Source organism: Macrobrachium rosenbergii, chromosome 31 (assembly GCF_040412425.1).
Source record: "Macrobrachium rosenbergii isolate ZJJX-2024 chromosome 31, ASM4041242v1, whole genome shotgun sequence".
Taxonomy (NCBI): Eukaryota; Metazoa; Arthropoda; class Malacostraca; order Decapoda; family Palaemonidae; genus Macrobrachium; species Macrobrachium rosenbergii.
This window is the reverse complement of record NC_089771.1, coordinates 15,832,937-15,847,883: the sequence shown is the minus strand read 5'-3', so window position 1 is coordinate 15,847,883 and position 14,947 is coordinate 15,832,937. Positions and strand designations below refer to the sequence as shown.

The window sequence follows — 14,947 nt, the reverse complement described above, 5'->3', positions numbered from 1 at the left end:
GAATGACTCTTTATATAGTAAAATTCGTTGAAGTCTAATGATAATTAAATAGTTAAATTATCCAATTTATTTAATTACATAGTTAAGAATGACCATCTAAATTATAAGCCAGTCAAAAATCTATAAATCCGTTTCACTTATAAAGATGAAGTAAATAGTGCGAAGCTATGTCTTAGAAATAAATAGTATTATTTAGTACAGTGGTTTAATGCCGACCGGTAATTAAAAACTCTACGCACTTTACTACCCATATTTAACTAACTCCGGGAAACCTTATTGCTTGAATCTTGCGATGATAAATTCAGTCTATGTACCTGTCTGTCTATCTTTTTATCTATCTGTCTATCTATCTGTATACATATATGTATATCGACAGACAGATAGTTAGATAGATAGATTGATACACATATTCCGAACACATGAAAGAAAGCTAACATTTTCTGTATCAACTACATGATTCCTCATCTTTAATCCAGTACAACAGAAACTGACATTAATGATTTTTCATCCCCTTGAATAAAATAGAGAGGTTGCCCTCTTTTCTGAAGCATTTGCAACAGTCTCTTGGCATTTCAGTATTTCAAAGGTATAACTAAAAGGTGTTGAATGTCTCGACAATTACGGAATTGAATTGTTTAGGATCGAGGAAAGAGATAACGTTATTTTGCTTTTCGTATCGCATTAAAAATGTATGTAAAGAATGAACTCTCGCCTTTTCTGGCAAAATACCTTTTAATTCTTATTGCATAATAAATGCTCAGAAATATTATGGCATCGCAATAAAAAATATATTTAAAAATTGTGAAAACACTAGTTACATGTATCCCATTATTATAAGATAGAAATCTTATACCGTACATTAAAAACTATCATAAACAAACCAATAAAGATGTATTTAATGTGCATAGAACATTTTCCAGTACATTTGCAGCGAAGGCTTTGTTTACTTCTAAAAAAATCAATCACGTGACTTAAATCTTGGAAAAGTGGCGGTGATGACCGGAAATTAATATAAGTTGCTGCGTCATCAATCTGTTTTAGATTATTAGAAATTCTTGAATATGCGCTTATTTAACAGCGATTTGTTTGTTTAGCAGCCGTTGTAATAATAATAATAATAATAATAATAATAATAATAATAATAATAATAATAATAATAATAAATGTAATGCTATAATAGTATCACCTCCTTGTTGACATATGTTGTCCTTGCTCATGACATGTATATCAATATTTTCCTAGTTTTTTTTTTAGATATAACCCAATAAAAAAAAGAAAGCTCATGAACAAGAAAGATGCATATAATTAAAGAATATCTCCAAACAGAATTTTGCTTCAATGGGCTTAGGAGTTTAAATACTTTGTAATCGTGTCTTCAGCCTGATATTCGTCAGGTTTGGTGTGGTTACTTTTTCCCAAAAAATCGCAAATTATTGATGCATGAGGAGCCATCTCTCTCTCTCTCTCTCTCTCTCTCTCTCTCTCTCTCTCTTTCGCGTAAGTTCTCTGATTGTGTTGGATAATTCAAACTTTGGGTTATACTTACTAATAGGAATTAATGAATTAAAGTTTGGCTTGAATTAAATACATACATACATACATACATACATATACATACATACATACATACATACATACATACATACATACATACATACATACATACATCCAAGTCCCCAACCAACGCAGCGTCTACTGGAGAAAGATTTTTACCAAACGGACTCTTTTCCTCAAAACGAATTGCAGAATATTTTATATGTTATACATTATACATTACCACGAGGAAGATAAATGAATGACCTACGCTGAGACCCGGTAAATCCCCCGGTGATTATGTAGAAATTACGACTGAAGTATAAGAGCTGCAGCAAATCCATGTGTACTGCCTCGGATTTAGCCGAGATAAGTAAAGACGAAATCTTTACAAAAACAAAGAGAAAATTCTCCTTAGGGAAGGATAATGTATGTCTCCGGATGAAGAAAATGAAAGGAGATATTGTACTAATCATTAACATGAGTAGGTAAAAAGAGGTAGGAGCATTTTCTTACACAAGTTCTTTTCCACTGTTGAACTACGGAGTGAATCGGGTACCTGAATATTTTTTTTCTCAACTAAATTTACACATCTGAGAGAGAGAGAGAGAGAGATGCGAAAAATTGATTGTCTTTTAACATTTCAAACATCGTCTGACTCATCAAACCTATCTCGCAACTATGCAGGCTGAGCATAACCCAACCTAGCCTAACCTTCCGCTCCAGATGAAGCCTAACTCTCAGCCAGATAAGTCCCGGCCAAGTATTCCCATTCCAACCCGTGATGGAAATGTTGACTGTATTCCAGCAGTTAAATGACAGTCGGAAAGTGTGAGTGCGTAAACTATTTGCAAAATGAACGGCTGGCTACACAGCCAGAGGCCCTGACGTCGTAGTTAGCCTTTGGACCGCGGTGAAGTTGTTCAAAGTTTGTTCCTGAATATTAGTTACGTTACTCAAATGTGGAAGTGAAGCGTAAGACGCATAAATAAACGTGAATAATTATGAGTTACTCTTAGATGCTGTGAGCTTGTATGGCGTACATTCAACAGTACAACTGTGTATATGAGTTATTAGAACTTTGTAGAACATATTAACATTGTTTATCTGTGGAATATGACCACAGATAATTAAATATTATAGTGCTATATTGAGGGAGATATATATATATGTGTGTGTGTGTGTGTGTGTGCGTGCGTGTGTGTGTAATTTTATTAATTCTCTCCAAACCTTGTCTGAACTAACACGAAAACTACTAGTTAATGAAATCGGGAGCAAATTTCATTACATTCTGATAAGGAAAATAAGGTAAAATTCAAATTAGGCAGACATATAGGTAGATAGATAGATAGATAGATAGATAGAGACAGAGAGAGACATCTCTCAGAATCTGCCTGGAAATATGAAGAAAACGGAACGCCATTTGCATAATGAGCAAAAGAGATGGTCTCGAACAGGCTTCAAAATCCCATTGTCGAATATCCTCTCATCTATTTCTTGCTCAATGTACACATGAAAGACTAAATTAAATAACTCCGTTTGATCTCGACTTTTATACGTTGTGCTTATTGCAAAGGCATTTTTCAGGGTAGTGCAAACATTTAAAAATTCTTTTAAATTCTGATTTTTTTTTTTTCTTTTAGGATCAAAGTGTCACTTGCCATTTTGGTTAATTTTGTTCTACACATGCCAAGGTATTTTTCTTTTTAAATTTGCACTTAATATTTTGATGAACTTGCACATATATGATTCTTTTGATATAATGGGATTAAAATTGAATTAAAAATCTGATAAATTCAGTTTATTTTTAAATCTACTAAAGAACAGCATTTTTGTGAAAAAATCTACACAAGTACAACAATCTTTTGAGGCTATAACCCTTCAATAACGTTTCATTTGCTCTTTCGGCTGTTTTCTTTTAGGAGGGAGGGGGTTTGGTCTAAGGCTGGTGTCAGAAGTAGTAGGGAAGAGGCTAAACTCATTTTTACAAACTTTTCCCATCCCTCAGTGTCTTAAAGTCAAGATTCGCCCTTTTAACCTGCTCAATATATTATCCTCTCAAATAAAAATTCTGCTACCATTATTTAGTTTCCCGGCCAACTTACTAAGTACCTACAATAATACTTAATACTTTGTAATAATACTTAATAGTATGCTCTCTTTTTTATGTATTCATGATATTAGTTTTCTCAGAATTTCAGTGACAATTATTTTAGAAAAATTTCCTTTAAGGTATAAATTTTATTGCTGAATTCTTTAGCGTATATCTCTTATGAATCTAGCAATTAATCATGCCTTTCAACTGCGTATAATTAGATTTTATACTCAATTTAAAAAAATATAAGCCTCTTTATTAATATTAATTTTACATATATGAAATTTTGTGATGAATAAAACTCGTGCTTATCCTTGAAATATTAATATCACATTTCACTAAATTTAAAGGAAGTGTTCTGAAGGCAGTTTGCAGGTAAAAGCTAATGCACATGAAAGTTTTAAGAAGCAAATAAACAAATAAAGAGGAAAAAGAATAAAAGGGAGTCTCCTCTTCTCCAACCTCTAGTTTCTTCCCTCTTATGAGGAACAGGTAATAAACAAAACTTATGAGGATTAAAAAGAGGGCACTATATTTTTCGCCAAGATCATAATCACGCCTTTTGTCTGTCATATGAGAGAGAGAGGGGGGCGGGGGGAAATTAAATGTGAATGACAGCTAAAGAGAGGTGAAAGAGAAAGTCAAATCCACTGCTCTTAAGTCTCGTAAGTAATAATAATAATAATATACACACACACATTAATAATATAATAATAATGTTATATTATTATTATTATTATTATTATTATTATTATTATTATTATTATTATTATTATTATTATTATTATTATTACGACTACCACTTCGGGTATTAATAATTATAGCTAGGCGTTAATTACTCAAGTTAACGATCTCACAAATGATTATCCACTGACCTTTTTAACTATACACGTGACGGATACTTCAGCCTATCAATCTTCATAAACATGAAATCACTACAGCCTAAATTATAACGCTGCTATTTTCTGTGTACAGAGAGATAGCAGACAATCTCATTCCTCTAAAAAAAAAAATAGGTAATTTTCTATTTGAAAATATCACCGACTGATCACGGCTCTTTGCGTAAAAAAATGTTTCGGATAAGTGACCGCTCATAGAAGGACCCCAGTTCATTAATGACAGGTATTGACGCCATCTAATTCTCGTATGATACCGAAAGCGCGGTGGGGGGAAAATCTTTTCCATTATAGATATGCAATGAGCAAGATTAATACCCTTCACGGAATAGGTCGCGATTGGTATTCAAATTTGATAAATGTCCTTCAATGCTCGTAAATGCTGACGCACTAGGCCGCGGCGTCGAGGCGTCACGAGAGTTTATGAGAATTTATGTGGTACGTTTAATAATGTGGCGAACACTTATTTCGATTACGCGTTTATTCATAATCCAGGATAACAGTTTTTTTTTTACACTTTTCTGTCAGCAGTGTGAATGAAGGTGATGACCTATGCCTTCGTGGGAAATGGGAATGTTAATTGGTCATTTATGACAGGAATTGGATTGAAATGAAGGCTGTGGATGTATTTAGGATTAGTTAATGCTCACTGAGAGAGAGAGAGAGAGAGAGAGAGAGAGAGAGTGTGTGTGTGTGTGTATAGCCGATTTTATCAAACAGTATAATAAGGACCGTAGAGGGAAATATTGACTTTTGTTCCATACAAGATTATTAAATCTTTCATGATAGAGAGAGAGAGAGAGAGAGAGAGAGAGAGAGAGAGAGAGAGAGAGAGAGAGAGAGAGAGAGAGAGAGAGACTGTATACACATACTCGAAGTAAAAAATCAATATTCTCATACAATAAGGAAAATACAAAAGTGAAAACTTAATTCAGTAGAAGAGAGAGAGAGAGAGAGAGAGAGAGAGAGAGAGAGAGAGAGAGAGAGAGAGAGAGAGAGAGAGAGAGAGAGAGAGAGCTCATACATATCCTCCAAGTAAGCATATTCCTTCCCAGTCAAAGACAAACCAAAGTGACAGTCAAATCTGTGGCCAAACGCATCTATTCCGCGATTTGATCGAAAGATTTATCCCCATTAAACGCCTGACAATCATCGACAAGAAAGCTTAGTCCGTGCCATTAAAAGGCCGCATGAGGATTGGACCCACATTTAGCCTGATGGATATTTGATGCTGAAGGTTTTACCTGTGCTTACCTGTGCTTACCCGGAGATTATCGCCTCTCTCAGCCTTTGATGGTATTATTGAGGGTATATACCCTCTTTGGTAGACTAACGGAATCAGGGTTTTTTGCGCCGAAACTGGTATTTTTTCTGGAAGCTCAGCGGGATGCCAAAATATTAGTAAATAAATTAACCAGCTTCCCTGATCATTTATTTCCTAAAGTACTCAACTCGCTTCGCCCTTTGACTCAAAGCAGAAAGACTAGGTTTCATTTTCTATTCAATTTTAAAAGTATTCAGGAAATTGTAGTAAAAAGATATCAGATCATCAACATTTTATACGAGGATTCCGAAAGAAAATATTCCTGATGAAGGTGAAGTAGCTGAGGTGTTGAACATGTTTTTCTGTACAACTGGTGTTTTGATGTTAATTTTCTTTTTATTATAATATGCCATTTTCATCTTCTTGTATTGTAGTTTTTCTTGATTTATTTACATCTAGTTTGCCCATATTATTAAGAAATACCTTGCAAATTAAATGACATTATTATGTTCGTCTTGTGAGTAATAAAAATTATAATAAACGTGCCAAGAAGGATAATAATATGTTTGCTAAAATAATGAAAATGGGACGATAACAGTAATACTAAGTGTTAAGAAGAACGAACCAAATGGATCCTTGTAATACAACATATAATTAACTCAACACGTAATGATTTCGCGTTGCGCTTGAATCTCATAATTTCAGCGGAAAGCAAAAGGTTGCTTTTTAAATGCGGTAGATGTGCTGCATAACACCCTTACAGCCAGAACATGATTCATTATTCATCCTGCATTTCATTTGCGTGCAATGGAGTAATGCATGCAACTTGGCAAAGCTAAATAGAATTTTGATTACTTCTTTTTTTTTGGAGGATATTTGTTCAATCTCTTTCTCTCTCTCTCTCTCTCTCTCTCTCTCTCTCTCTCTTTCTCTCTCTGTATATATATATATATATATATATATATATATATATATATATATATATATATATATATATATATATTTATATTCATATATTCAGAGAGAGAGAGAGGGGGTGAGTCAAGCTGTGGAAAATCATAGTGAGTAAAAATAAAAATTCTGACGAGGAGAAAAGTTAAGGGTTAATGGGTTAGTTTTGCACACAAAGCTCTACAAAACAAAGGCCATCCATTTGTGAAAAAAAACAGAGGATAGAATACAACAGAATAAAGAAAGAAAATAGGATTTTATAATGAAAGTATCTTTCTGTTTGGTTTAATATACCTGTAGAATCGTTTTTTTTTTCTGGATAAAATTGCGTTTTCAGCACATTAACAAAGGACTTTAAGTATTTGACCTGTGTTGAGAATAACTTACACCCAAAGTGAATTATTTAAATGGGTCTCTTGATGGCCGAACGCAGAGGTCACTGTCATCACTGTATACTACCAAAAAAGCATAAGTTCGAATCCTGGCTAGAGCAGATGCACTTCTGTAGAATTCCTATTTTTGTTTAATATACATACATATGTAATATGTATATGTATATATATATATATATATATATATATATATATATATATATATATATATATATATATGTATGTATGTATGTATGTATGTGTGTGTGTTTGTATATATATATATATATATATATATATATATATATATATATACATACATACATATACTATATGTATATATATGTATGTATGTATGTATATAAGTGTGTGTGTGTTTACCAGTATGTTGTTCCTTAAAAATTGTTATTTCTGAAGATAAAGACAATAATCTCTCGTCCATACACATCTGCTGCTTACACAATGAAACGCCAGTGTAAAGAATAGCCCCACTGCTATTTCAAAAAGCTGTACAAAAGGCTGTTAATGATTTTAGCGACCGTTAAACAAAGTGAGTCATTTACTGTTGTTTTGATATTGCTCTTATATGATTGAGTGACTGGTTATTCCAATGGTATACGAGAGACCGTTACAGTGATGGGTTACATCAAGCTTCGAAAGATATATTTAAAATAATCAACAGGAATAAAATATTAAGGTAGGGAATTTTATATTTTTATGTCTCCTGAAGTTATTGCTTTCCCAAATTAATAGTTGTTGTGTCCCTAATTCGGTTTCCCTCATAAAGGTATTGAAAAACTGCCATATTTGCTGTCGAATTTTGTCGAATGCTTGGAACGACTGTACAGTATTTTGAATCTAATATGATTCTCCCGAATGGTCAGTGTCCCAAAGGAAGTTTTCAGAGAATATTGAATAAAACGACTGAAAATATATTTTCAATTTTTTTTTTTTTTGCGTCAAAGAATTTACAGTAAAGTAGGACTTATGATGCGAGAAAGGAGTGTATAACAACCTCTCTCTCTCTCTCTCACACACACACACACACACACACACACACAAACAAACACACACACACACACTTAGAATCAATTATCTACCCAGTGTATTCATTCATCCTATCATGAAGCCATATGTTATCCATCCGGTGTATTCATACAGTATGTCACTAAGCAATATGTTATCCTATTTATGAGATCTACCTGAGGAACCATTTGACGAAATTCGAGTTTGAATTCCGCCATTAATGATTACAAAAGCACATCTGCAGCCTGACTAGACTAACATGCACAGACTTCTGCTCGATGTGATGTTAAGAAGATTATGTCTAGCTTAATCTAAATCAGATTGTCGGTAGGAGTAAATATCAAAGTGAATTGAGAAGTTGAGCTTTAAATATTTTCATATTCACTTTTGTTATTATTTTAATATTGATATACATACATATGTGTGTGTATGTATGTATGTATGTATACATATATATATATATATATATATATATATATATATATATATATATATATATATATATATATATGCAGGATTTGGTGAACATGTGAAAGGAGCAAGAGAGAGAGAGAGGGGATGGTAGAGTGCATGCTACCTGTTACATCTCTCTCTCTCTCTCTCTCTCTCTCTCTCTCTACTTTCACATGTTCACCAAATCCTGAACATGAGAAATTATTTCACTTCATCCTGTTAAAGCCTTTAATGAAATACTAACAATGAGAATGTATTGAGTAAACCTAACCTGATATCCTAGAACTTAATTAATTTATTTGGAGGCTGATTGAAGCGATGATGCAGTGCATTACTACACTTAAACAATTCGTCTTGAAACAGGTGATAATCTTCAAATAATTCCAAAGGTTTTTGACATTTTACAACACGTTTAATCTCTCTCTCTCTCTCTCTCTCTCTCTCTCTCTCTCTCTCTCTCTCTCTCTCTCTCTCTCTTTTAATATCAAGCACAGTAGAAGCACAGTATGCCTTACATGTATATACCTGGCATACAAAAAAGAATTATCTAGTCCAGCCACATCAGTAAGGATTTATGCACAATATCCAACGTCATCGATCAGCATTGAATTGAAAGATACCCATTAATCAACCCGAATATTAAAAAAAGAAACAGAACCAGCAAACGTAAGCTGAAAGTCACAACAAAACAATATATTTATCTTCAGCGTCGATGCTTTTCTGTTTTGCCTGCAATCGCCAGGCGATCTCGCGCGCTTTGAAACGCCGAGCACAAAGATATGAGCCGGATCAAGTGTGCACTGCGGCTCTGTGCTTTGTGATTTCAATCGGGGGGGAAAAATCGCCCAGTCAATAATGATGCTTTTATCGCTTGAAATGTACTGGACGCTTTCAGTCCCGTATCGGCGCTCGCTTTTGTAGTTCTGTATTCCTGAATTCGGAATGTATTGCTGTGTGCTTTGCGCCAAGATATGCAAATGAGAGCCAAAATAAAAATCCTTAGTGGAGATGTATTTTTTCGGCGTGGATGTAGAGGCATAATTGGTATTCCCGCTTTGCTGAATTCGTATAAATAGTTTTATGCAGTATAGTGAGATACTCAAGCGACCTTTAACTCAGAAAAATCATCCTTCTGATATACACAAAGTTTTATATGCATTGTGCTATGTTATTTCAACTTTTAAGCCTGAGATGGTATATTTGTCAGTGTATATGAGGGTTAGAATATAATAATTCTTGCGTTTGGATGAGATATTTTTAGTCTGTAGCAGTGGGAAATATGCCTCGTTAAATTTAATGGATATTAATGGCAATGCCTAACTCACTAACCGAAAGAGGATTAAAAAGTACATTTTCATGTTTTTGGACCATTGTATTTTGTTGGGTTTATGGGAAGCAAATGTTACAGATATGTGCAATAATATTCTCAAGCGCTTTCACTGAAAACTGAAGTAAATATGGCAAACATCTATACTGTATTATATATTTATATATATATATATATATATATATATATATATATATATATATATATATATATATATATATATATATATATAGATAGATACACAGATACTAAAAAGTAATAACATTTTGCCCAAATCAATAAAATTCTACAAGAATACCATTGTTTAGAATTTGATATAATAAACAGAAAATGAGCAACCGGCCTCTTTATCTCCCAAGCACATTTTATAAATGTCGTCATACGCCTCTTTAGGAACCTCTTGTAGTCCTTACATCCATCATCTTCAATCTTTTTCGACGTGTGTTTAATCACTTAAGAACATCAATCTTTGACCTCCATCTGCTCTTCCAGAGTGGGTCACGCACCTGCCTTGTTTATTATTTTTCTATTGTAACCGTTTCTTTATTGCTTTCTCTCCTATTCTTTCTTGTTCCCTTTTCTCCTTTTGTGTCTAATAAGTTCCTCTTCAGCCCATTATCCAAGGTAAGCTACTTAACGATCCTGATATTACGGAGTTTTCGAAAATTCCATTTCGGTTATGACACTAGGCATTTTACGTTTTTAGTATTATTAATCGTAAGTTATTGTCCTCAGCTCTAATTGTGCATTACATAAACTAGTACATGATCATGCTTCTTCAGCTGAAGAAGCTTCCTCGTTTTTATTTAACTTGTAGAAAAATTGAATGCTCATTTCAATCAGAATGTGGGAGTTGCACTAAAAATCACTAAAAAGTCACGTAGGCTTTTTGTCGTAATATTTAAGTCTGAGTTACGCGGAATTTTCGAAGTAAGGAATCACTCTCAGAGAAATGTATTAAATTTGTTGTGTGTTTTCTTGAAGACAATGTATATGCGTTTTTCTGAAGACAATGTATATATATATATATATATATATATATATATATATATATATATATATATATATATATATATATATATATATATACATTGTCTTCAAACGTACACAAAATATTTACGATATATTTCTCTGAATATGCTTCTTACTTGGAAAACTCCACGTAACTCAAGACTTGAATATTAAGGACATATACATATATATATATATATATATATATATATATATATATATATATATATATATATATTGTTGTGTGTAATGTATTGGGGTGGTTATGTATGTGTCTACATGAGCAATATTCATACTGACATGCGGAAAGCGAATCTTTACAAAAATGACAAATAAGCTTTTTGAATTCGGTCAAAATGAATTGAAACCAAATTTTTGCAAAGCAAAGGCATTTATAATAAAATCAGATTCTACACGCTGCGATTGACAGTATATGTGAACTGAATTGAAAATACTGGGATCTCATTGAACAATATTGAGTTTCAGTAAACAGTATCGACATCCTGGATAAATAAGCTGTTCGAGTATTTGAGTATTCACTGGACATATGTCTGCATAACTGTCAAACTTTAATGTGAAAAATTAAAGGATATATTTGATCTGCGTATGCAAATAGAATATGCAAGTATGGGGAGAAAGTTAAAGTAAAAAAACATATAAGAAAGTTAATACATTTTTTTAGAATTCTTTCAGTATATGAGGCTACGTTACTATAGCAAACGATTGCACAATATATATTGGTTCCAAGTTGGTTTATCTTCTTATCCGTCCATCTGACTTAGTTCAAGGCCCTGTCATCAAACGCTAACTCCTCTGAATATGAAAGATTTCCAACAGAACCTGCTGATTTTTGTGAGAATCTAAGAGAGAACGGAACACTATCATAAATGTCCAAAACCCAACTCTGTTTATAACAGTAAAATAATATCAGTGCTCATATAGCACAACGGCAAGAGTTTAAAATTTGTTATTCAGAATTCTTGAGTTTTAGTAGCAAGTTGTCGGAAGTGCACAAGATACTCATATATGCTAATAAGACAAAACCTCTAGTATTGTTAATGTAGCTTGATCTTTGCGTTGAAGTTCGAGGGTGCGTCCACACTTCAGCGAGCATTTCATCAGTTTATTTTTGCAACTTTAGCATACATATCACAGACAAGTTGACAACAAGTCAACGACCGTAAATTGAAGTCGAATCTTTAGCAAATGCTAGCTATTCGTATGAAGCCCCTGGTCAGAGTTAAATACAAGTCAGAGTTGAATATAATTCGTTGATTTGTATTCAACCTGTTTGTGCTATGTGTGCGACAAGTTAACGACGTGTGTTTGTGACGTGTTTTACTGTAATCGTGATTCAACTAAGGGGCGATCTATCTATATGTGCAGTTTATCGAACGTCCCAACCAATGTTTAATTGACCCACTAGTCCAGTAATTTTCTCGGATTAATCAGAGACATGGAAGAAAATGATGAACTTTACGTAACTTTCTAAGGAAAGTAGATTTATTTTCATGATAGAAAGTTCGAAAGTGATAACAGCGGATGGCAAGGACCTGCCTTACGGCAGAACTCGGGATATAAGAAAGTAGAATTGTGAAAGTACCATTCATTGATGTTCACTTAGGATGCTTTCTATGCAAAAATCTCCACTTATCTCCAGCCTCCCGTCTCGTGGTTTTCCTCCAAGTAGTTCTGGGTCATCTGACCCCTCTGGTGCCCACTGGTACCCAGTGGATACTATCACTCAGTGTTCTCCCTGGGGTTGTACGAAGGACATGCCCAAGCCATTTCCTCTAGTTCATTACCTGATCTATTTATATAGCTCTATATATTTCCTTGTGGTATCATTCTTTATTTTTTTTTTTTTTTTTTTTTGCTATATAGCTAGATACATTCTTCCTCAAGGGTTTTTCTGAGACGAATGAAGCTTTTACATATAGTTCCATACAGTATATATATATATATATATATATATATATATATATATATATATATATATATATATATATATATATATATATATATATATATATATATATATATACTCTGTGTATACATACTGTGTAGTATGTGTGTGTATGTATGTGCTTATATACATTAAAATTCCCTAATTTTCCGTCTATATGCTCACATTTGTGATAAGTTTTGGAAAAGTCATTTTAGAAAAATAATTACATAAACTCTAGTGATGAATTTCTCTTCATATCCTCAGAGTTATTCCTGCCTTGTGTCTTCATTTTTTTTTTATTTGAATTCCAATTTGAGGTTTCATTGTTTCCCAGTGAGCACAAAAATGACAAGGAATTAGGAAGTTGGAAGAGAATTTGACCTATACACACACACACTCCATGTGTTTACTTTGACAGCCATGATAAACCACCAACTTCTTTTATACACTTGTCACTGTAAGCCTTGAGTCTTAATAAGGAAAGGGAATAAAAGTTCTTTTCTTGAGTAGTGGAACTCAAACTACTACGCACTAGCAAGGGTAGGGGTGATCTTCCCGTTCAACTCACAGTTACTGCTGTACTGGGCTCGAGCCTCACCACTTAAGGAATAAATTTATCATTCCTATCGAGATTCAAGGATTGCAGTGATAATTATGACAATTATGACTGGGGAACTGTGAACCATCGAGATCATTGTATTCTTGCCAATATATGTATGTATATATATATATATATATATATATATATATATATATATATATATATATATATATATATATATATATATATATATATATATATATGACAGCCAGTGAATTGACCTCCATATACATAAAACGCAGAAATGTCCCTGATTTTCACTTATTGATAATTATGAATTAGGTGGCTAAGTTGTAATTGAATTTATTCTCCTTAGGTTAAGAAGAATTTATTTCTTCTTTTTATATATTACATTTTTTTACTAAAAATACTGATATGATTTGCACATCCTTCTAAGGAACTTTCAACCTCACAAACCATATAATATTTATAGCCATTGAATTTGTCATTAGCGAAGAATTTAGTCAATTATATGAGCCAATGTTCTTCAGAACGTGCAAGAGCGTATTCAAAGGATCGCATTTACACCTGCAAACAACATGCCTTCTCCAGCTATTCAAGACACCGCCCTTAGCTCGTTACGTACGTTCAGGAAGTAGATATAGCACGAACGTCTCAAATTCTAAAGAAAGAGAAAATATAACGCGCTCCTATCTCGCAAAAAAAGTTCGGAAACTTTGAAGAGGGGAAGTTTTGTTGTTACCCGTCGCGAGCGAACAAAGTTTTAACCAGTCGTACATCGACTCAAATTTATATATAGATAGAGCGAGACACGAATCTCCAATGAGTTTGAGACGTGAATAAGAAACGACAGAAAGGGAAAGAAGCCGGAGAAGAGAGAGGAGAATAAACATAACGAAAAGAGCCAAAACTGACCTGAGTTGTTGGTACGAACTTCTTCTTGAGAAGGTGATATGTAACGGGGTGTCCGTGTGGTTGACTCTGACGTGAACCCTGGGAGAAGTCAGTGGTGAGTGGACGGGCGTGGACGGACTTACCTGTATATATACCTGTCCCTCAACACAAGACCCGCCTCCCTTCCTCCTCTGCCCTCGCCGGGAGAAGCCCCGCCCACTCAACAACACGCCCCCACGAGTGCCATACCACACACACCCCCCCTCCCCCTTCCTCTCCTTAGCCCCAGATACTAACCGTTCCCCTTCATATCTCAATACGCGATGGGGAGGAGGGGGATATCACCCCCTCCTTTTTCCTTACCACCACCACATCTCCGACGAAATATCTACCCCTAACCCCATCTCCTGACCCCTCCCTCCTCTCCTTCCCACTCTCCCTCCCGTGGCCTTATTCAGAACCTCGATGACATTTTGGTATCCTGCTGACGTCACGGCGAAAGATGTCAGACGCTGGGCACGGAGAGTTATTCACGGTAAAACTCATTGCAATCACGCCTGAGAGAGAGAGAGAGAGAGAGAGAGAGAGAGAGAGAGAGAGATGATGATGATGTCTT

General features: G+C 34.1%; 1 protein-coding gene across 1 annotated transcript in view; it reads right to left on the bottom strand.

Moving 5' to 3' along the window:
- The window catches only part of SIFa (SIFamide), a 72,095-nt gene extending 57,612 nt beyond the window's left edge, over positions 1–14,483 (bottom strand). The window contains exon 1 of the mRNA XM_067132306.1: positions 14,353–14,483. The gene's annotated coding sequence lies outside the window, so the exon portion shown is untranslated. The remainder of the gene's footprint in view (positions 1–14,352) is intronic.
- Positions 14,484–14,947: the final 464 nt, after the last annotated feature.